The sequence below is a fragment of the Lissotriton vulgaris genome, chromosome 3_1 (assembly GCF_964263255.1).
Source record: "Lissotriton vulgaris chromosome 3_1, aLisVul1.2, whole genome shotgun sequence".
In the NCBI taxonomy this organism is placed as follows: Eukaryota; Metazoa; Chordata; class Amphibia; order Caudata; family Salamandridae; genus Lissotriton; species Lissotriton vulgaris.
This window is the reverse complement of record NC_141689.1, coordinates 72,814,123-72,837,618: the sequence shown is the minus strand read 5'-3', so window position 1 is coordinate 72,837,618 and position 23,496 is coordinate 72,814,123. Positions and strand designations below refer to the sequence as shown.

Below are 23,496 nucleotides of genomic sequence, written 5' to 3'. Positions count from 1 at the left end.
GGTCCCCTTCACATACTCGATGAAGGAAGACTGGAGTGAAAGCATGCTTAGATACTGAAAAGTCAGACTGTCAAGCATCAGGTTTGTTGGCCTGTCACCCATGGGAGATTTTTTTGATCAGGCCGGACGGGGGAGAATTAGTGAAAAACCGGTCTTCCCATTGGAGACCATTCCCGGAGGAAGTGATTACTACGATTGTGCCCCAATCATGATAAAATAAATTCACAAAGATAAGGCAAAGAAATATTTTGCCATAACAAGATTCTGACCAAGAACTTTTACCCACGCTCTGCCACCACTAAAACAATTAGCATTTGTGGACATGCTGAGGAGAATAAAGTCAGAACTTCAAAGACTGATGAAAAGATTGATATATTCAATATACTTTTTTTGCCTCTGAGTAAAGAGTATACACAACAGAAAACAGAAACAACTTAATAAGAATATGGTTTAGTCAAAGACATGTTGACTTACAATTTACAGATGCTGTGTGTTGCAACTTGCTCAAATGGAATCAGATGATCCAATGAAAATGAGAGAAACAAGCATTTGCAATGCAATAGTTCTCGCATTACTCAAAGTCTGAGCTATTGGCGATGCAAAAAAATGATACAACACCAATAGCTCAAACTTTCAGTAACGAAAGACCTATTGTGCTACAAATGCTCGTTTGATGTTACAGTGCTATTGTTAAGCGCTCTGACGTCTTTGGTGTATTCGCATAACTCCGACACTTACTTGCTGCTAGCTCCAACAGGAAAACAACCAGCAACTTCATAGTTACGTGCAAAATGGATTGTTTGTCTCCACCCGACAGACTTAAGCTATATGCAAAACCCTGTGTTCCCTTCGTTACCGGCGTGCTGGGCTGCAGTGCAGGAAGTCAGCTGACTGGCTCCTTGATTGTCCAATCCTTAAAAAAAACAGCTCGCCCCAACATCAAGCATCAAATAACTCCGCAACAAAACCCACATGGGTGATCAAGTGCTATCTGCTGTCACATTCCCCAAAAAACTTATGTTGCCGGTGGGCAAGCCACACATTCCAAAAGAAATGCAGGTCACCATTTTTTGACATAACGCGTGCACCGCTGTTAAAGAGGGGCTGCGACCTGAGAGACTGCACGGCCCGTGGTTCACTGTGTGTTGCCAGTGGGTGAGCCGCGCATATCAAAAGAAATGCGTGGCTGCCATTTTTTAACATAAAGTGTGCCACGCTGTTGAAAAAAGATCACAGCGCGGTTAGGTTAAATTAAAACCCATAAAATAAAGTGCGCATGCCGCTTTCCCAAAAATATATTATAGCCTGAGCAGCGTTAATGGCATGGCCACTTTTCTTAAAGCAAAAAAGATGAGCTAAAATGCGTGTGTCATGCTGCTTAAAAAGCAAGCGGTTGTAGGACAGCATGTCGCACCTGCTATTGGAAAAAATTATTTAAGAAAGTAGTGCTCACAGACTGTAAATAAAGTACAGAGTAACAACACTTGTAACAGTGGGTGTCATGTAGGGAGGTTACAAGAAGAGAAAGGGCAGTACTAAGGAGGGACTACTAAGACTTTTGACCACCATTTACAAATGACATTGAAAGGAGCCAATTAAAAAGAGGGGCAGAGCTTCATGCCTATATCCTGAATACAGCATGTCTCAAAGAGACAGCACAAGCGCTGCCGAGGCGAGACCTAATAAAAGGAATCACAGCCCCTAAGATGTTCATCTGGTGTTGTCCTGTGGATAGACGTAACTTATGGAGAAAAACACACCACTTCAAAATGCACAATGCTACTTCATAAAAATGACAGCGATCAAGCCTTTTAGAAAAAAATATATGGGAAGGATGTATTAAATCGCTGCACACCGCGTCAAAACGATGACAGTCAAAAGTGAAATTGCAGAGATCATCACAACTCTCTTAGAGAGAAAAATATTACGTACAGGTATTTTGGCGATTGAACGGGCTTAATGCTTTTGAAAAAGGTATTTGTACGGAAAATGTTTTTAGGAAATAATTTACCATAAGTGGTAAATTCTTTCCTAAAAACATCCAGGTCACAGCCCTATCCTGTGTGAGAACAGCTGAAGTGGGTTAGTTTGAACTGTAATCCGGTTTGGAGTCTTATGGGAGCAAACGAGAACAAAGACTAACTCTGAGCAGTAGCTTATCAGGTGGACCTCTAGAAACAGAAGGCATTTTGAGAACTTGCTGTATTTTACATTTTGAAATAAGCAATTTTGTTTGGTGCTGTGGAGTCCCTTTCATAGAATGCAATGAATACAAATAAAATATATTGTGAAAAGTATATAATATCAGGCTCAAGTCACTAAGCCAATCATCTGATCAACTCATTTTGATCTAACTCTATTAAGAACTTCTATTACAATATTTGGAAGATCTTAGAAGTAAGGTCCTGCACAGTTCAAATCCATGTTGGCCAATTACAGCCACAGCTACAAACCAGCCTCAGGCTTTGTGAGTGAGTCGATCCAGTTGTGCTAGCTTTTTGGGTTTTACATGAAAAAGAGCCAAGACCATCTATAAAGTTAAATGTCAGTCCTAGGCCTCCCTAGCTTCTTTCCTATAATGAGCACATAAAAGAGTGATGTGCCTTGGATGCTATGTACATGCTGGTTCCACCATTTACAGTGACTGACATGACCCAGACTGCCTTCTATGCCACATGGAGAATGTCAGGAACTAGAAGAGATGAAGTCTGGGTACACAGTGCCAAACCTTGTTTCATTGTTGAAGTTCTTTTTATACAAATTATTAAAACCGACTGTAGCGGAGATAGGACTGCTGGGGATTAAATGATATATGTGTGGTTAATATTACAATGAGAGCATCTTGTATTTATAAAGCATCAACAGTGCAGTTGGCATTGTACAAAGGAAACAGCAGATCACGATTCCGCATTATAGGAAAGCAGACCTTACGGTCTATTATTACTGCAGATGGTTAAAATAACAGTGCATTCTTGGCCCCTTTACTATATCTAAGATAGAGAGTGCCTCACAGGGGACGTTGAGCATTATGGTGCCTGCCCACAAAGAGCACCTATGATCATCACTCTAATAGAATCCAGCAGATAGGAGCATGGAAAGTCAACTCCTGCCCTTCCTGGAAGCGTTAACCACGCATGGGGTGTGTCCTTGTCAAACACACTTCCGAATAATTCTAGTCTGGCAAATGGGTTTGGGCAATTCATTTTTGTACAGATACATACATTATTAATATTGTAGCTCTTACTTTCTTCCCATAGGGTGTGAAGGAGAGAGGGGAACATGTAGAAGTGCGTTCCCATTAGCCCCCAAATTACACACCCAACACCCAAATGCCAATATAGCAAATGGGTCTTTTATTTTGCAATACAAGACCAGCAATCCTTTTCCAGTACAGAACCATGTGAGGGCTTCAGCGTCTGTCCAGAAAAGGACAGTGCCCTTCTGGTGTTGGAAAAGGAAGACTGTCCAATCATCAGGACTGAGGCATCGGAAACGGTGCAGTCTAAAAGTCTAAGTTTCTGTGCTAACCCAGAAGTTTCAATATGTTTGATAGAAACTAATTGAAATGTCTTAATGTTATTTTTTCACATGCATTTTGTTTCATCTGAAAAGTTTATATTGTTTTCGTCTAGGGTACATAATGTTACTAACCACAGCTCTCTCAGGAATTGCAGCAACCAGATGAATTTCCATTTTGCCCATCTGTGGTCGGATTACTGACCACATTAAAGCTGTTACTTGATAAACATGAATTGCGATGCTGAGGAGTGGACCCCGTTAGGTTTCAACATACAAGCACGGAGCGCTGTCAGTCACATCCATTCACAGATATACAAAAATATGAATAATGTAAATGTATTTTGATTTTATAGAGCCATGATATTTTTCAGCTACAATTAAAAAACATGCAGTTACAAAGTAGTGAATGCTAAAAAGTAACATAACATCCGTCAAACCGACATGTACGCAAAAGGAGGCAGGCTCTCAGCAGTCCAAGGACACCAGCTACACCATGCTCCATATTTTATCCTATGCTCTAAAACCAACCACCTCTTCTTCAGGAAAAAACTACAGACTGGCTTCTCTGAATCCCCCCAAGCACTCCCTTCTCTAAGACAGCACTGCCATAAGTACCACTGGTAGACAAAGTAGGACTTGTTTTTGACAACTCCATTTATGCAAGATCAGGAGAGGAAGTTGATTGAATGGGGCAGTTTGAGGGTTTCCCCAGGGAGACAGTTGGACTGAGCTCTCAGGTTGTCTAGGAATTCCTAGCATTGTGGGCCATACACAAAGAGACCTTCCTGTATTACATATTAGTATGTAAAGCATGTGATTAGCCATAGGGCGACCTGGTGCTAGCCAACTAATACGTTCTGCACACCAGATAACACACTCAGAAATAGAGCCTCGTTTAAGTAATAAATAGATTCTGAGAGCCTTACAGAATTCTAAAAGGTCTCGCTATGGGCGTATCACAGGTCACAGTCTATTTGACGCCTGACCTTTACAATTGTTCTGTATTGCGAAGTGGAATCCATGGGAGCGATCGAATATGCGATTTTGGTCATGCTATCTGCAAAGTGTTTGTAGATCACGGTGGTCTGAAGCAACCACAGGCAAGGACCATACAATGAAGAACTTGGAAGAAGAGTCACTCTTATCGCCTGCATGACTGTCTGGAAGCAGGTAGCATGGACCTTGGAAACAGGAGTAGCAAACACACAACTGTTTTGCATAAGCTAATGCATTACTGGCTCAGAGTAGCACAAAGTGAACAATGTTGGCAACATGGCTTAGAAGCTACATAAGATTGTCAGGATAGATAGAAGAGAGACAATGCATAAGGTGATTGTAGCTATTCCTGGTAACAAAATGCTGCAAAATAGTAGTGATCAGGCAGTTTTTATCTCGGTTTTGTGTGGAACCTGCTGATGTCTGCCAAGATCTGAAATGAATTAAAAATCCCTAGAATAAAAATCAATCATCGTTAAACTGGATTGAGATTGACTGTAAGCAAAACACTGTGGTGGATGTGGTGGTGGATGTGGTAGTGGTGTTGATGGTGGATGTTCAGGCAGGAGACTCACGATTTTTGAAGTCTAAAATGGCTGAAGCATGGTTTCATTTTAGCTGTTCTCACCTAAAATTGCCTCTGCTTCATTAGAAGTCAAAGGTAAAAAGACATTCCCCCTATTTGGTTTTAAAACCGCCCACTTTCCTGTTCGAAAAAATGGGCAGGTATCTATGGACTGGCTCTAAAAACACATGCAGTCAAAACAACTTATCCTGGTATTTACATAGGAGTACAGACATAACCACAGCATCTCTATGTATCGCAAGCGATTTTTTTTCCCACACCGTCATCTATGGAAAAGCCGGCATCACATGACACAGCGAAAACGGGGTGAGCTGAAAAACCCATGCATTGTCGCGCCAATTCAGGCATACCAGTCGAAGTAAAGACCGAGGGAGTTCAGTTCAGAGTTGTCATTGTGTGAAGTACAGGGCTATAGCACCGTAAAATAATTAGGTCGAATAGCGTAAGAAGTAACTGTGGGAAGGGTTCTGATACCAAAAGGATATGTGCGCAGGTCGGTATCCATTTAAGTGTGATAACCATTCTTTTAACAGCACTGTGGGCGAAAGAGTCGGCTTCAGGCCTGTGTGTATCCCGCAGGCCTGAACCAGACATGTATGTCTCAGTCTTTCACCAATCAGTGTTCAGTAAAGATAAGTACATTGCATCAGGGAGCACTGTGTGTTGTTAGGAGGGCATTGCTGTGGGGAGGGGGGAGGAGAAATGCGACATGGCGGGCAGGGGAGGGGGCGGAGCGGGTTAAAAAAAAAAAAAGACGGAGGGAAGGCAGAGAAGGGGAGGGGGGAGGAGAAATGCGACACGGCGGGCAGGGGAGGGGGCGGAGCGGGGAGAGGGTGTGAAAGCAGCAGGGGCCTGGAGTGCGGCTGAGGGAACTGAAGAAATGCGACACGGCAGGCAGGGGAGGGGGCGGAGCGGGGGTGTGGGAGGAGTGCACCTGAGGGAAAATACATGCAAGGCAGGCGGCTGGGGGCATGTGCACGCGCTTTTAAGCTCAATGCGCATGCGCATTGAGCTTGAATGTCACGGGCACTGCAAGGAATCGCCACGATTCCTTGCAAGTTGATTAAAGACTGTTTAAGCCCCCATAGTCTCGCAAGCTCGATGCGCATGCGCATCGACAGGCGAGACCTAAAAAGACAAAATAGGAGGAGTGGGAGCAGTCTAGCAATGATACTGCGAGTGATAATGGGGGCGTGGCCAACCAAGATGGCCGAACAGACGTGCCTCAGTAATGCTCCGGCCTAGAGGAGAACAATCCTGTGCTTTCTGAGCGATGGACCCCAGTGAATTGTTTGCTCTGGGGCATCTCTGCACTTTGAATTTTCAAAAAACACCCCGTGCACGCTGACTGGCGCGGCCAGAGTATTGGAGCAGGGCCACGGCTGAGAGAACAGTCCAGTGTGCTGGCCCGCGCAGCGGCCTGACGAATAGCAAAGCTGGTGACCCCAATGGGTACACGCGCAAAGACTCCTCATGAGAGGGGGTCTAAGCCTATGCCGGAGACGCCTTGGGGCCTGGAACTTGAGGCTGCAGGCTACCGCTGGCAGGAGGATCCATGGCCTTTCACTACCTGCGCCTACCTGAATAGCTGGCTGGGGCTGGAGGCAGCGGAATACCTGCAACCTTGACTGGGGATGACTGAAGGGTAGAGTATCCGCGATTGACAGCACTCTGGACAAAGGGAGAGCAGGAACTGCACTGAGATGTGTGGGAACACCTTAACACAAGCGCCATGCCTTAGCTGCAGGAACACCAAAAGAAGGTCCCTCAAGGGCTGTCAGACCTTGGCTGAGAAGCCAGATATGGAGACAATGTCTCACGAGAGGCGGCAAGGCTAAATTACACACCAGCCGGCAATATCCATGAAAGAACATGCCTGGCAAACCAGTGAGAGATACAGCAGAACATAAGTGGGGCCTGTAAATATATTTATGTGCTTGAAGACTGGTGCGGGGGCAAGTCTAGGGCCAGTACTGCCCTCTTGGCTCTCAGGGTGGTAGGGGCCTGGCAACTGGGCTGGATGCACTGTGGCAGCTGCCTGACCGTGCGAGAAAGCACTACAATAGCATTGATATGAGACTACTCTGCTGAAGATAGGACATGGGAAGTGTAGCTCAATGGTTAGAGCAGGCAGACCTCGATGCAGAGCTCTGGCCAGGGACCAGGGTTCGATTCCTGCCCCGGCGGGTCTCGGGCTCATTAATTCCCCTGACTGGATATTCTCGCCTCAGTGCCTATTCTGATCATGGGTCCCACGCTGCAACTCTGGGCAATAGCTTGCTTAGTCTCCACAATGGCCCCCACAACGCGAGGGATGCCTGGTCTGCACCATGGGGGTGCCCAGGAGTGGACACTTCACAGGGAAAGCCAGGAAGGGTTCCCTTGCGGTATTCGTACAAGCGCCGGGAAACCCACTGCGGGTAGCTGTGCGCTATACAAGTACAAAAACATTTACATTTACATTAGTGGAGGCTCTGGGGTGTTCGACCGCAGATGGCAAAAGTGAAGTATAGGCACCTCACGTGGTGGCAGAGGAGATGCAAATGTATTGCAAATGATGCTCCTGTGCCTGCTACATGCGAAGAAAGCGACACACAGTTGCTACCGTGGAGGGGCAATAGTCCTGAGTGCAAGGAGTTGATGGTGAATCCTGGTTCCAAGCTGAGTGTGCAGAGGCCAGCTGCACATTTAGCCAACCCTAAGCACTCAGGGGAGATGCTGTGATTGCCTGCAATTACTGCCTAGTGGGGGCAGGCTAAATACCGTTTAATTGGTTCCCGTTAATTAATTCCTATCATCGGGAAGGATAAAGGATCGAAAGCAGTGCAATCCAGAACAATACTGCAATACACAGTCACTGGACCGGGTCCCCAGGAAAAGGGGCAGAAGCTAATATGGCACAGGTGCCTACAGATTGCCTGCAGGGCACCACTGAAATACTGGCCGCAGTCCAAGGATCAAGGAACGCACTGGAAACCAAAATGGATGCAATGTCCATGGCCATTAATCATCTTTGCCTAGATTTGCGTAAGGTGGTTAAAAGGGTGACTTCTACTTAAGAGGATGTGGCGACTCAAGATGGAAATCAAGGATCTTAAACCACAGTGGCCAGTATTAAGTGCAGCGTAGCGCAAGTGTAAGAGCGTGTGGAGGAGGTTGAAGGGCCCACCAGGTGCAACGATTTTTGCTTTATTGGATTCCCTGAGAAGGTGGAGGGTCCCTCTGTGGAACTTTTCCTTCAAGACTGGATCACCAACACACTCAAACCCAAGTGCCTTTCGAAATTCTTTTCAATAGAAAGGACCCTCACAGCAATGACTGCGCCACCGTGCCCAGGGGCGACACCTAGAGCGTTGACAGCCTGCATGTTGAACTACAGAGATCAGGTCATAATACTACAACATGAGCGCACACATAGCCCTCCGAGGTCAAGGACAAACAGATATAGATCTTCCCTGATTACATGAGGAGGGTCCAAGACCTCCGGAACACTTTTTTAAATCTGTCAAGTGAGAGCAGCAGGAGCACAGTATAAAGTACAGCCAGATGTATCCGGCCAGACAGATTATCCAACATTATGGGAAAGTACACATCTATAGGAGACAGAGGTGGTAGAATACACTCCGGTGTACTCAGATTTTTCAAAATGCTCAACAGCATTAGAGGCGTGCCAGCTTGATGTGCCCTCCGCACCAATGCATATAAGAACAAGTAAAACAAGCATTGGCATTGCCGATAGGTCTTGCCTTTGGGACCTTATAAGTATTTAGTTATGCAGTAAAATATCCTTGGTGCAACAACATGAACTGTTTCATGCCGAAACAGGTATAAGGTCACAAAGGCGAGACCTATTAGCTATGCCAATGCTTGTTTTATTTCCTTTTAAACGTGGCCAAGAGTTTTTTTTATCATATGGGTTGTTTTAAGACTTATTGAACTCAATGTGCTGATTGAAATATGTTTTTATTGTTGATGAACTATGTGTTTATTTTGTAACTTGATGATTTATCTTTTTATAAATCGAATAAAAGGTTTAGAAATAATACTCTCCCCATTTGCTGAAAGTACGGCAAGACTCACAAACACGCCTACCCAAATATTTGAGTCCAGGAGTTATTATTACTAATTATTATTACTAATTTTATAAAGCGCCTGGTTACACTAAGCTAGTGTGTCCCTGCTCTGAAGTACGTCTTTATCAAAACCCCCAAAGCCAACATTCCACAACTTCCCACCTCCCCATCCCTGCCTACGCTCTTGGAAACAAATGAGTTTTCAGGTCTTTACGAAACGCCAACTCGGAAGTCTCCAGACGGAACCTCAAAGGGAGTTTATTCCATTGTTGTAGTGCCAGAAATTGAAAGGAGCGTCCTCCCATCCTCGCTCTACTGATTTTAGGGACCTTAACCTGCCCTGCCCCTCTAGATCTCAATTGTCGGGTCGGGTTGTATAAGGTGAGAAGATTTTGAAGATGGATGGGCCCTTTCCCCTGTGTAATCCGTTGACTAACACACAGGGCTTTGAACAGCACCTGTTCCTTGATCGGCAGCCAATGTAGCGTCTCCAGAACCTTCTTAGTAGAGGCTCTCTTAGGCAGCATTAACACCCACTGTGCCACCGCATTCTGTATACGCTGAAGCCTCGGGATACACCTAGCATTCGCTCCCATATAGAGGGCATTACCATAGTCCAGCCTCGATGTAAAGGCATGGACCATGGTTTTCCTAGCTGTAGTTGGTAGTAAGTCATGGGTCTTCCTGAGACCACGCAGGATGCCAAAACATGTGCCTACAACTCGTCTTGTGTGAGTTGGACTAGTAATTTACCCTCTCATTGAAAAGTTGGGGTGCGTCTCTTCCTCTCCCCAGAGTCCTCTGGGGCGAAGCATTGAAATAAAGGTACTTCCAGGAGGCATTAATCGGGGGGGCTAGTGGGAAATGTCCTTTGGATGAGTGCAACATCAGCTGCAAGGCTGTGACTGAGGGAGGATACTTCCTCATTCTGCCAAAGTGGAACTAGAGCCTAAGGTGTGGGACCTCTGTCAATAAGTTTTAGGTCTAACACAGTGCCTCATAAATGTGCGCTGTCGTTAATCTGCAGCATGTAAACAGAAATAGTTCAGTATGCTAACGACGCAAGTTCAATACAGCAGAGCATTGTAGCTTATTAATTCTAAGACTGAATATGTGGGGTATATAACTTTTCATGAGGAAAACTTCACATCGAAAGAACAACAAAAACGGTAATGAAAGTGAGACTCGGGCCCATTAATAGTAAAAAAATAGTATGCAGTTGTTATATATTAATAAAAATGTTATAAATATACGGTTCTGGGTAGTGGTAAGTACATCAGAAATTGTAACAGACCGTCATATTAGCAACTTGTTCTTTATATAGCTCTAAATGTCACACTTCTGCCTTAACTTAGCTCGTAAATAGGAGCTGCTACAAATATTACGTGTAAGGCACTCATAGGAATAGGAAACTTAGCTAATGAAAAAGCGAAAGTAATTAGGTTTTAAACGCCAACAGTTCTTTAGCAAGAAGAGCGAGCAAGAAGGAGAGGCGGAGTGAGGCGCGCACGCTTGAGAGAGCACTCTGCTCTTTTTGGAAGCACATACTCGTGCTTTTGGCGCGCCCTTGCGTGCTCTCGCAAGGTGGATCCCGCCACAAGCACAAGTATGTGCTTCCAAACAGAGCAGAGCTAAGGCTAAAGGTCTCCTATGCAGCGTATGCGCGCTGCGTAGGCGAGACCTAAAAAAGGAGCCTAACCTGGTTCCCATTCAAGATGCACAGCCATATCCATGTATGAATCAGATAAGTCAAAATGGGACTCCACAGAGTAAAGCCGGTCTTCTGCCGTGAACGATTTTGGGGCTTATTTCCAAATTGCCACAAGTAGGGATACCCTGGCAGATAGATAGTGTTAAATATTTGGGCATTTACATCACCCACGAATAACAGATGTATGATTTAAATCTGGTGTGGTGATAGAAAATCTGCATCCCTCTATAGTATTCTGGAACATGCTGCGGATGTCCCTGGGAAAAGATCTCTCATAAAGATGGTGGTCCTAACTCAATGCTTGTATGTACTACAGGGTGCTATGTAGGAGATACCGAAGAAGGTATTCCTGGGAGTATAACCGCTTACTAGTGGATCTCATTTGGGCTGGTAAATGCAGCAGGGTATGCCTTAGAACCCTCCAGAGAGAATGGGACAGGGGCAGAATGGAGGTCCCGGGCCTGGAACTTTATTACTTAGCGGTGCATCTACAGCATGCTTGACATTAGCTAGACGGGGAACAGAACTGGGAGAGGACCTTGCCGGATGACACTCACGGCGGTCGTCAGCTGGGGGTGTTGCTAATGCGCGGTGGAATCATGCCTGATTTATTACCACATTTTATCTGCCACATGGGCAGTTTGTGTGAGAGAGAGAGAGGTGCGATGGGTGATAGGTAGAGTGCCATATGGGTCAGAATTAGATATATGGATAGTGCGACCTTTTGAGCTGATGTCCCGAATGATGGCAGAGGACCGGTGGCAGAAGGGAGGTTATATTATGTTGTTAGATTTGTATCAGGTGGGTCACTTTGTAACTCTAACGGATACGATGCAGATGTCGGATTTGGAAGGAGATGCCAATTTATCCAATACACCAAAATAGCAGGCATGGCCCAACAGCTATGGCCGTCATTCCCTGAGGTCCCTGAGCCCAGGCAGACTTTGGTGGCACTTCTCTCTCTCGCTATGTCAGGGAGACGTAAGTTCATTACTCATATCTACTGCTCGCTCTGCGTTGGCTGCGTGAAAGTAGAGAGGCCTTTGAGCCTAAAGAGTGGTCAAAGATATATGCAGCAGTAAGAAGGGTCACAGCGCATTCCTCCAACTAATCCTATTTAATATGGTGTTATGTTATACTATGTCAGCTCCTAAGAAATTGTGTTGGATCCAGTATATTGTTAGTCTAAAAGAACAGGCTGAGTTGAACATTCAAGGCTTTCTCAATCAGTTTTGCCGGTAGGGGGAGGCGCGAAATAGGTCTATAGCTATTCAGGTCCTTGGGATCGAGGTTTGGTTTTTTAAGCAAAGGAAGAATAGATGCCATTTTCCAATTTTTGGGAAACTGTGCCGATTTGGAGATAGTATTGAACATGTGGGTAAGGGCTATCCCATTAATCTCCTTCTACCAGCTGTTTACGATCCCCCAAACCCATCACCTGTCACCAACTCGTGGTATCGGGGTCTTTGTGATCATCAAGATAAAAATTAAAATCCTTCATTACTGTAAAAGAGTTGGAGCAGAGTCCCTCCACTAGTAGCATTCCAATGGATTCTAAAAAATCACCTCTGGGGCCAGGAGGGCGGTAAAGAAGGATCCCCTTGAATGTATCATGGCAGGAAGTACGTACACTAAGCGCTAGATGCGAGACAGTCTGGCAGATTTTCTGCATATGGTGTGGCGGTGCTCGGTTATGTTGTTGTACGGGACTGGGATACTACAACATCTTTGAGGGGATGGGAGGTGACGCGTACAATTAAATACGGTGTGCTTGACCTCCTCCTTGACAATCCAAAGAAAAAATTGAGCCGCTGTTTTACAATATTAGAGTTCATTGTTGCTAAAAGGTGCATAGAGATCAGCTGGATCAGCCCTAGATCCCCTAAACAAGAGGACTGGTGCAGGGATTTACTCAAATGGGCTGGAGCAGAGGAGTCACACTTAAACTTCCACCTCGAAAACGCAGACAACAGCAACTCCACCACACTGCTGGACAACCTCGCCAACCTCGGTTTCAAACAGCTTGTCACAACACCTACCCATTCCTCCGGAAACATGCTCAACCCCATTTTCTCTGCCAGCAGCCATGTTACCTTCAGCCACACCACCGAACTCCACTGGACCGACCACCGCTGCATCCACTTCTTGTTAGAGAAAACCACCGCACACAACCACCAGCAAAGAATTCCCCACCGCAGCCGGAACAAGGTCACTGAAGACCAGCTAATCACCACCCTCGCCCAGGACCCACCAATCGACCACACCGACACAGCCACCCGCAACCTCAGGCAATGGATTGACAACTGCGCCAACACTCTCGCCCCAATCAAGAAACCCTCAAACACACGCACCAACAAAAGGGCCATCTGGTTCACAGCCGACCTCCAGGCGTCCAAACAGACCTGCCGAAGACTAGAGAAAAAATGGTGCCACGAGCAATCACCGGGCAATCCTACAGCCCTCAAGAACGCCAGCCACAGGCACCACCAACTCATTTGAACCACCAACAAGGAACGCATCGACAACAGCGCACACAACAGCAAAGAGCTCTTCAACACCGTGAAGGAACTCGCCAACCCCAGCTCCAACGACATCCCGCCTTCACAAGACCTCTGCAACTCTCTAGCCACTTTCTTCCACCGCAAGATCATAGACATCCACGACAGCTTCAACATCCAGTCCCCCCCCAGACAGCCGCTGACCCCCTAGACTCACCGCCCCCCAGTCACACCAGCCTCATGATCTTCTGGAACAACGTCAACAGCGAAGACACCATCAAAACCATAAACACCATCCACTCCAGATCACCGTTAGACCCCTACCCCCACCACATCTTCAACAAAGCAAACTCCACCATTGCACCCCAACTCCAAAAGATCCTCAACAACTCATTCGGGACCACCACCTTCTCGGAAAGCTGGAAACATGCAGAGATCAACGCCCTACTTAAGAAACCCAAGGCAGACCCAAAGGACCTCAAGAACTTCCGGCCCGTCTCCCTGCTCCCGTTCCCAGTGAAAGTCATTGAGAAGATCGCCAACAGACAACTGACCCACTTCCTCGAAGAGACCACCTTGGACTCATCCCAATCCAGATTCCGCAGCAACCACAGCACGGAAACCGCCCTCATTGCAGCCACCGACATCAGAACCCTTCTAGACAACGGCAAAACCGCGGCCCTCTTCCTCCTAGACCTCTCGCCCACCTTTGACACCGTCTGCCACCGCACCGAACGCACACGCCACTACAACGCAGGAATCCGCTACAAAGCCATTGACTGGATCACCTCCTTCCTCACTGACAGAACCCAGAGAGTCCGCCTCCCTCTATTTCGATCCAAAGCCACCAAGATCACCTGCGGCATACCCCAGGGATCATCCCTCAGCCCGACCCTCTTCAACGTCTACATGACACCGCTCGCCAACATCGTCCGATCACACAACCTCAACATCATCTCATAAGCAGACACCCAGCTGATCCTCTCCATCACCAAATACCCCACCACCGCCAAAACCAACTTCCACGAAGGAATGAAGGCCGTCACCGAATGGATGAAGAGCAGTCGCCTGAAACTGAACTCGGACAAGACGGAGGTCCTCATCCTCGGCTCCACCCCCTCTGCCTGAGATGACTCATGGTGGCCGGCCTCGTTGGGAGCTGCGCGGACAGCCTCCGACCAAGCATGCAACCTGGGGTTCATCCGGGACACAGCTCTGTCAATGACCCAGCAAATCAAAGCCGTCTCCTCCTTCTGCTTCAACATGCTTCGCAAGATCTACAGATGGATCCCCACCGGAACCAGAAGGACGGTCACCCAGGCCCTCGTCACCAGCAGGCTGGACTACGGCAATGCCCTCTACGCAGGAACCACGGCTAAACCCTGAGGGACCTGCACCGGCTCCCCGTCAACAAGAGGATAGCCTATGAGCTCCTCACCCACAAAGCACTCCACGACGCCGGACCAACATACCTCAAACTACTCATCTACTACACCCAACCACCAGCTCCGCCCTGGTGACCTCGCTCTCGCCACCGTTCCACACATTCACCGAGCGACCACCGGCGGCAAATCCTTCTCTCACCTCGCCGCCAAGACATGGAACATCCTCCCCATCCACTTGCGACAGACCTGCTGACCTTCAGGAGACTTCTCAAGACCTGGTTGTTCGAAGAGTAGCAGCTTCACCACTCACCGCCTTGAGACCCTCACGGGTGAGTAGCGCTCTCTACAAATAATTGATTGATTGAGGCAAACCCATAGGGATGACAGAATTGCAGATGACACTCCCCTGGGAATTATGATTCAAGCAGTGTTGGAATCTCCCGGTAAAGCCTCACTGGAAACGACGGACTGAGGAGATGGAGAGATGGTTGAGACGGGTGAGCAGAAGGCTCAGTGGAGTAACCAGAGGGACATTCAGGGTTTGTTAGAACTTCTTGCGACATACGTAGAGGAACGCAACAGCCCTAGTAATAGCAGTTACGTGGGCAAATGTAGCAGGGGGGTGGGAAAGGATGGGGGGATGTTGAGTACCATTACAGAATAATCCTTTGAGTTTTATATATTTTGCTTATTTTCAACAAGAAGATGCTGTATTGTTTTGGACTTTAAAGCTTCTCTGCCCTTCTCGTCTGTGTAATTGTTGTCACCATGAGACTGATATTGATTCTGTATCACGGGGGACGGTTGGTGCACGGGGGATTTCAATGGGTAATGATTTACAGCATATTTACACGAAATGACAAAGATTTTTTTAAAGTGATAATGGAGGGGAGCAGCTCTATCCCAAATGCAGTAGAAGAGAGTGAGGAGCAAAGACTATTTTGATTTGGAAAAGAAGTGCAAGAATGGGGAATTTAGTGACAAGTAAAATTGTATTCTGTCATGGGGGCAGTTAAGAAAAAAAAAATGGTTCAAGTATAACAAAAGAGGGGTGTACCAATAACAGACAGAACATTTATTTTGGTTTAAACCACACTAGTTTGTAGGGTAAACCTCTGGGTTGCTGGTCACTGCTAGAGTCAAGCTGTCAATTAAGGAAGCCAGCACACTTTTCACACAAGTCTTTTTTCAAGTGACAGCACCAAAAAATACAAGGCCTGTACCAATGTGTATGCTCAAACACAATGCAGGAGAGGATAGTCCTTAAGCTTATAAACTATCTCTTTAATTAACATGGATTTTTTACCATGAAATCTAACACAAAGCTTTAAATGTAGACAACCTTCATAACCCATGCCACAAGGGTTCCTCTTTCAAAAAGGTACCCAACACGCACAGAAATTGGAAATGATCCTGGTACTTAGACACAAAAACAACAACTCTACATTTTGTGAACAAATGAACATTCAAACAAAACTACAGAGTGTGTTTATCGTGGGTGGTGGATCGCGCATTTTTAAACAACACAAAAATTCATGACAATATCTTACTACTGTGAGCTAGTAAAAGGCTAACATAGAGGTAAATATTTAAGCAAAGCCACAAAATAAGTCACAGGAAATGAATATGGTGTACCGGTGTTGCCAGGGCTAAACGTTAAAGATATAAAATTAACCTATCCCACTACACATCGATGTTTTAATGAGACCCTGCTGGACCCAAACTATATTGAAAGACCTAGAAGACATATGCCTACAAAACATAGTACAGGCTCAGGAATTCCACTGAAGGGTCAAAAACTGAAAGGTTTATGTGCTCCCAAGGGGAATCTCAACTGCTGGGTTAAACAAACAGATGCTGCAGTATTCCAGTAACTAAGAATCAAACCGTTAACTTTTGAACAGTTCACTGATTTAGGAAGAAGTACAATCAATGATAAGTCACAGCAGATGTAAGAGAAGAATCCTCCTCTGCACCACAGCTCTTATGTCCTCCAACCAACCTTCTATCATCCTTATTGTGAATTTTTTGAGGGAAACCTGAATTAAACTTTTGAAGGAGTAACTTGATCATTATAACTCCTGCTTATTGTAGGAAGCTGGCTCGGTATACACTATACCAAAGTAAGGTATAGTGTGCACAGAGTCCAGTGGCTCCCCCAAGGTAGGCAGAGGCTAAAGCAGCTATTATCTTGCTCTCTATTTGTGGTAGTGTGGGTGAGCAGTAAGGCTTTATCAGAGGGTAGTGTTAAGCATTTATTGTACACACTAAGGCAGAGGTCTTCAAACGTTTGGATGCCGAGACCGCCCTGTCAACATTTACAGGCGTAAGGACCCCCTTCTGACAAAAATTTCTAAACCATTAGGCAGGGCTACTGGAATTTTGAGGCAGGTGAGTACCAAATTATGCGACAGGCTTGACTAAATTGTGTGAGTAGAAAATTTAAATAATGTTCTGTGATGCTGCGTATTTTGGGATAGCATGGCTTTATTATTTTGAATTTTTTTTAAACACAGTAACACGGAGGAAAGATTTCACCCCATCAGTATCAGTTTATAACCAAAATACAGCAATTATCATCAGAAAGATGTCTAGTCAACCTTTGTGAAGGACCTCCAACTCCGCAGGAATACGCGCTGCCACATTAGAAGCTCACCTGGCCATGGCCGGGAGCAGCAAGGGTCCCTTCAAACCCTGGTGGTCTTGTGCAGAGTTAAGCAGTTTATCCATGCCCTTTCCTCTCACCCCTTCCTTTCATCCCTCTCTTCTCTCCTCTCCCAACCCCGGATCCCTCTCTCACATTGCAGGCAGATGGTTATTAGCCCCAGGACACCTTTTGGTAACAGTAGCGCACTACAAATGTAAATAATAATAGGCAGAAGCAGGGGATCCACTAGACCCGAACTTCGGGGGGGGGTTTAACACTCCCAGCCAGGGCTGGCCCTAGTCGCACACAGTGCAACAGTCTTTCCACCTTCTCCATGAATTCCCTCACTACCACTCACCAACAATACACCTCATCTCTCTATAGCACCTGTCTGACAAAATACTCATAGTTTACTCACACTCACTTCTGTGATGTGAATGGTACATCTTCTGTGTACCAGGTACTTTAACCTTCTGCACTGTGTGGGTGACAAGAGTGCCCATGTGACTGCACGAAGAGCAATGCAACAGTGTGAGAGTAGGGTAAAAGGAGTGACTACAGGTTGAGTGAGGTGACCATATGAATTTGGGTTCGGCTGTAAGTGCAGAGTGGGACAAATTAGTGCATGGTTAGTGATGGCCTTGTTTGAGTGAGCTACAGATTGAGCAGTGAGGGGGGACAGGTGAGTGAAGTGTCACATGAGTGCAGGATGAGAAGTGTGCTCGTGTGACTGTAGGGTGAGGTACAGAGTGAACAATGCAAGCACATTTAGTGCAGAGTGATCACAGAGCAGGGTGAGCGGGTGAATGTTGTGAGTGCATGGCGATCAGTGCGAGTGCATGGCGATCAGTGCGAGTGCATGGCGATCAGTGCGAGTGCATGGCGATCAGTGCGAGTGCATGGCGATCAGTGCGAGTGCATGGCGATCAGTGCGAGTGCATGGCGATCAGGGCGAGTGCATGGCGATCAGGGCGAGTGCATGGCGATCAGGGCGAGTGCATGGCGATCAGGGCGAGTGCATGGCGATCAGGGCGAGTGCATGGCGATCAGGGCGAGTGCATGGCGATCAGGGCGAGTGCATGGCGATCAGTGCGAGTGCATGGCGATCAGTGCGAGTGCATGGCGGTCAGTGCGAGTGCATGGCGATCAGTGCGAGTGCATGGCGATCAGTGCGAGTGCATGGCGATCAGTGCGAGTGCATGGCGATCAGTGTGAGCGCATTGTGATCGCAATGAGTGCATGGTGATCAGTGCGAGTGCATTGTGATCGCTGCGAGTGCAGGGTGAGCGTGAAAGTGAAGGCGAGAATAAGAAGTGAGTTGTCTAAAAGCAGGGTGCATTCCCAGAAACTTGAAGTGTAGGGTGTCAGATACAAGTTAAACTATTGCTATAATGGCGTTAATCAGGGATTGATGGTGGAGGAAATAAATAATGTGCTGATCCTGCAACAAACTTCCAGTCTTATGATTAGGGTTACCAGCTCATTATTTTGATGGCCCAGAAATAAGCAGTCACCTAAAGCTGTATTTTTAGCACTTATCCGTGAATACTTAGATCAGCAAATATAAATAGAAAGCACTTTTAATTGTGTCACTTTTAATTGTGTTCTAGGGCTGCCTCAATGATCCATGACTGAAAATTAAAGAGAACAAAGACAGAAAAGTCATATAACTAATTAATACATACTTTTTTATGTATAACTCTATTTAGTGTCAAGAGCAGGCATTTCCTTTTGGCAACCAAACTTTATATTCCTTTTCATTAAATGCATTCTCACACTACAGCAAAAAGTGTAAAAATACAAATGTAAGGAATAGGCAGAGTGGGGGCCCAGGGGGTACTGGAACCATAAAAAACATTAAGCCTCTGTAACCAGTTTACAAAGGTATGTAAATATGCTAATGGTCTTTAAAGACCTGTGAAAAAAGTGCTGAGATAAGACTCCAGACACTGCCCATCCTAGCCCCTAGCAGCTCGAGTTTCACTGCAGCAGCCCGGGCTGAGACACAGGATGGGGGAAGAGGGGGGCTGAAGCTCTGGAGGCCAGGGCAGACGTGTGACTGTGAATGTGTGACCCCCTTGACACCACTCCACAGCCCCCCTGGGGGTCGCGCCCCACAGTTTGAAGACCCCTGCACTAAGGCAAGAAATTATATCACACACTCAAAGACTGAATTCTGACCAGTTTGTTTGGTCTAAAAAATTAATTTAGTTGTATTTGATTTCTGGAACCAAGCCAGGCCTGGTACAGGTAAGTGTAATAGTACTTTTCAAGAATAATGCAGTTAAATACAGTTGGAATGCAGTTGAATGCAATTGGATTGGTCACAGGTAAGTCACTTGCTCATAAAACAGTTGGAATTACTTTACAGTTACTACTGAGATTACTTTGTAAGTTACTTTTCAGCTCACTTTTTAAGTTACTTATTCTACTCAGTGTGATATGCCTAGTTATCCCACTGGGACATTTCCTAGATAAAAAGTGAGTAAATCAGTTTGTGTAAATCTACAGTTTAAGGTTTCATACAATTTTCAAATTCAACACAAAAAAAGAATTCACAGAAAAGCAGTCAATGTAATCCTATGGGGGAAAATGAAGTTATCGGTTAAATGTTAAGTACTTAGTTTTGGGGGTGGTTCTCTGGGGTTAGTACAAGGGGCCCCCCGGGGTCAAGGATTTCACTCTCAAAGCACCCTCAGCGGCACCAGGGCAGCTGGGTGCAGAGTGCTGAGGCCAAATGTTATCCAATGGGGTTGGGGCTTCTGGTTGGTGGCCTCTCATGGCCAGGCCACAAGGTTGAGGGCGCAAAGCTCCTGGACTTAAGCTCAGGGCAAATCGGGGTTCAAGTCAGTACCCAAGGTACACCTACAGCGGCACGAGGGCGGCCGGGTGCAGGGTGATGTTTTGGCATCGGGTGACCTGTACTTTCAATGGGGATTCTCCGGTTTGAACAAACCCTGCAGGCTCGGGCACGAAGATCTTCTGGAGGTGACAATCCGTTGGAGAGGTAAGTTGAGATGTCGTGGGATGCCGGGACACCGCCGGTTGGGTCACCCAAGGCCATGGGGTGTAAGGTGCAGCAGTGTCTTTTAGCGTCTGATACTTATTACTGGCTACGATCGTGGTTTCCCCCTGAAAGGAGCTGCAGGAGTAATCGGGAGACTTGAGGCATGTCAGGCATCACCATACCCCAGGTCAGGATCGCCGGGTAGACATCCTTGTGGTGTTGGGCCACTCTAATTCAGGCTGTGGGCGTCGGGTGCAGAGGGGTGCATACTTGCGGATTTGGCCGGAGCCAGAGTCTGTTGGTGAGCAAATCCGGAGCTCACAGGAGACAAAGTCTGGTTTGGGAAGACAGGGCAGGTCCTCCGGGTTCTGGGGGGCTGCTGGTTGCAGGACACACTGGGATTTCGCTGGAGCCGGTCGAGGTCGGCACATGCCGTTTGGGCTGGGGCTAAGTCAGTTGGTGTCCTCATCTTCTTCCTTCAGCACAGCTCTTCAGTCCTTCTTATTGTCTGAGGAGGCAAGGTTCAGGGTTGCCCCTAAATACTAAATTTAGGGGCGTTTCAGGTAGGTAAAGGTTGGGACCAATGGGTCCCTTTCTTGGGATGGGTACACCCCCTATTATGCCACCCTCCAGTGGGAGGAGGGCATAAGCCTCACTCTGATTGGCTAGATCCCACCATCTTCAAGATGGCATGGGCCGTGTTGCTTCGCCTCACTTCCCCCACCTGAGGGGTGGGGTTGGCAAAGGTGGGCACACCTCTGCTCCCATCTTGGTTTTCCCGCCAATTTTCCCGCCCAAAGTGGGGGTCAGAACCGGTAGGGGCCAGTTGCTGGGAGCAGCAAATGGCTGGGGCAGCTCACAAAGTCAGCAAGCCTTTGAAGCTTCCCCTTCGTGGACCCTGTCCATCCTGGGGGAGGAGGCTTGGCAACTCGACCAAGGATGTGCTTTGTTTCAGGGCCTCAAGAGTGGCAGGCTCTTGGCCCAGAGGTCCAGAAACATGCCTGCTGGTGGCAGCTAACAATCAGCCACTCAGCCAGGACACTAGAGTCAGGCCATTTTTCAGGGTATATCTCTAAGGTGCCCTCTGAGTACATTTGTCATTAAATTCCACAATGACATCAGTGTGGGTTTAATGTGCTGAGAAGTCTGATATCAAATTTCCCAGTTTTCCATAAAGCCATTATAAAGCTGTGGAGTTCCTAATGACAAACTCCCAGACCATATACTCTTTATGGCTGTACTTCACTTACAATGCCCAAGAATGGAATTAGGCAGTGTAGGGGTACAGGGCTCATGCCACTGCACACTCACCAATGGTATAGTGCACCCTTTTAGAGGGGTGGCTTACCTATACCAGAGGCAGTGGCTGTAGGCATGATACACAGGGATGTTTGCTATGTCGGCTCTTCACTTTTCCTGCACCAAAACATGCAGTCTGCAATGGCAGTGTGTGTGTGTGTGTGTGTCTGTATGTCAGGGTACAGGGCCTCTAAGGGTGGCTGCAGCCCTCAGAGGCCATCCCTGGTCACAGGGCCCATGGTACCTGTTACAAGGGACTTCTATGTTGCCAGGGTGGTGCCAATTTGGGATTACAATGTACAGTTTTAAGGAAAGAAGATAGGCCCTGGGTACCTGGTTGGCAGGAGCCCATGGCACACTCAGTCAAGGTGCATCAACATTAGGCAAAAAGTGGGGGGCAACCATGCAAAAAAGAGGAAATTTCCTACACTTATGCACCAAATTCCTACATAATATATACATCCCCTACATCTAGGATACTAGACCAACAATTTTTTTAATTGCTATTTTTTCTAATTGTACTTCATTTAGAATTAAACCAAATAAATGCTCAAGAACGTTAATTATTTTGTATTTAACATGGGGGACTAAACCTGTACACTTCTCTAATGGGGCCTTCTGAGATATGCAGGCGGATTCAGAGCCTCATGGGCAGCCTGCAGATGGTGGCGCCCTAGGTTCCAGTAGCAACTGGTGAAATTTAATAGTGGTGAGACCTAAACGTCTGTTTCGAATTGCACTCGGCGAGTGAGTAAAAGGAGCGAGGTTAACTGTTTGAAAGGGAACTAAACAAAAAGCAAAAGGGCCATTTTGCAGCGCATTTTTCAAAGGAAAATGTAAAAAATAAAAAAAAATAAAAAAAAAATTTAATAGAGGCCTATAAGGATGTTCTGAAGAGGTACTCTTGAAATATTCAAATACTCGAGAGTCTAACCCAATTAGGTTTAGAATTGATGCCAAATTATGAAAGATTTGCGGATGGGCATAAGCAGTTCATCTGAATGATTCCATAAGCAGATGATGCAACTTTCTTGAGGGATGTGTGTTTATGTAAATGTTTTTAATGGCTTTTCCTTCACAACCAGTTGTTAAGTCAAGTCTATTGTCCTTTTAAAGCAAAAAGTTTTTTAGGTCGCATGCACAAAAAAAAACAATTAATACGTTTTTTGTTATATACATTATAGTAAATATTTTTCTTCAATTAGCACAGATACTTTTACTTTCAACCAAGACTTCATATCACATCTCTGACATTCTTAAGCTGTTAATTCGCAAATGACGATACCGTGCAGTGATATGTCCAACATCGTGAATAAGAAATGAGAAACAGGTTTTCCTTAGACCTTGCAGTGGAAAAGATCGATTCCTTTTGACAGGTATGTTTTCGGAGGGCTTTGTTTATTTGGGGGACTTAATATGTCAACTGTTACATTTCATTCAAACGAAAAGCAGGCACAACTTAATTACTTTTCCTGACCCCTGCAGTGTGCTTTGCTAGGCTTTGAAAGGCTAGGCACCAGAAAACCATGGCCTGAGATGTGTCTCCTGGATCTTAATCTACAAGGATTGTTTTCTGTTACATCATGACCTTCACCCAGCTGCTCACTCATTTTCTACATATGCCTCTCACACTGTTTCTATGCAAGTCCCTCACACACCTGGTCACACTTTACACATGCCCCTCATATAATTGCTAATTCTTTCTTTAGAAATATTCCTCAAACTACTGACTGTCTTTACCTAGTCCCCTCACCGGCCTTCACACCTTCTTCTGC

The 23,496-nt window shown here is 46.2% G+C and overlaps 1 protein-coding gene across 1 annotated transcript in view; it reads right to left on the bottom strand.

The window, feature by feature from the left end:
• The window catches only part of EXOC6B (exocyst complex component 6B), a 1,740,488-nt gene that overhangs the window by 1,570,863 nt on the left and 146,129 nt on the right, over window positions 1–23,496 (bottom strand). The gene's annotated exons all lie outside the window — the stretch shown is intronic.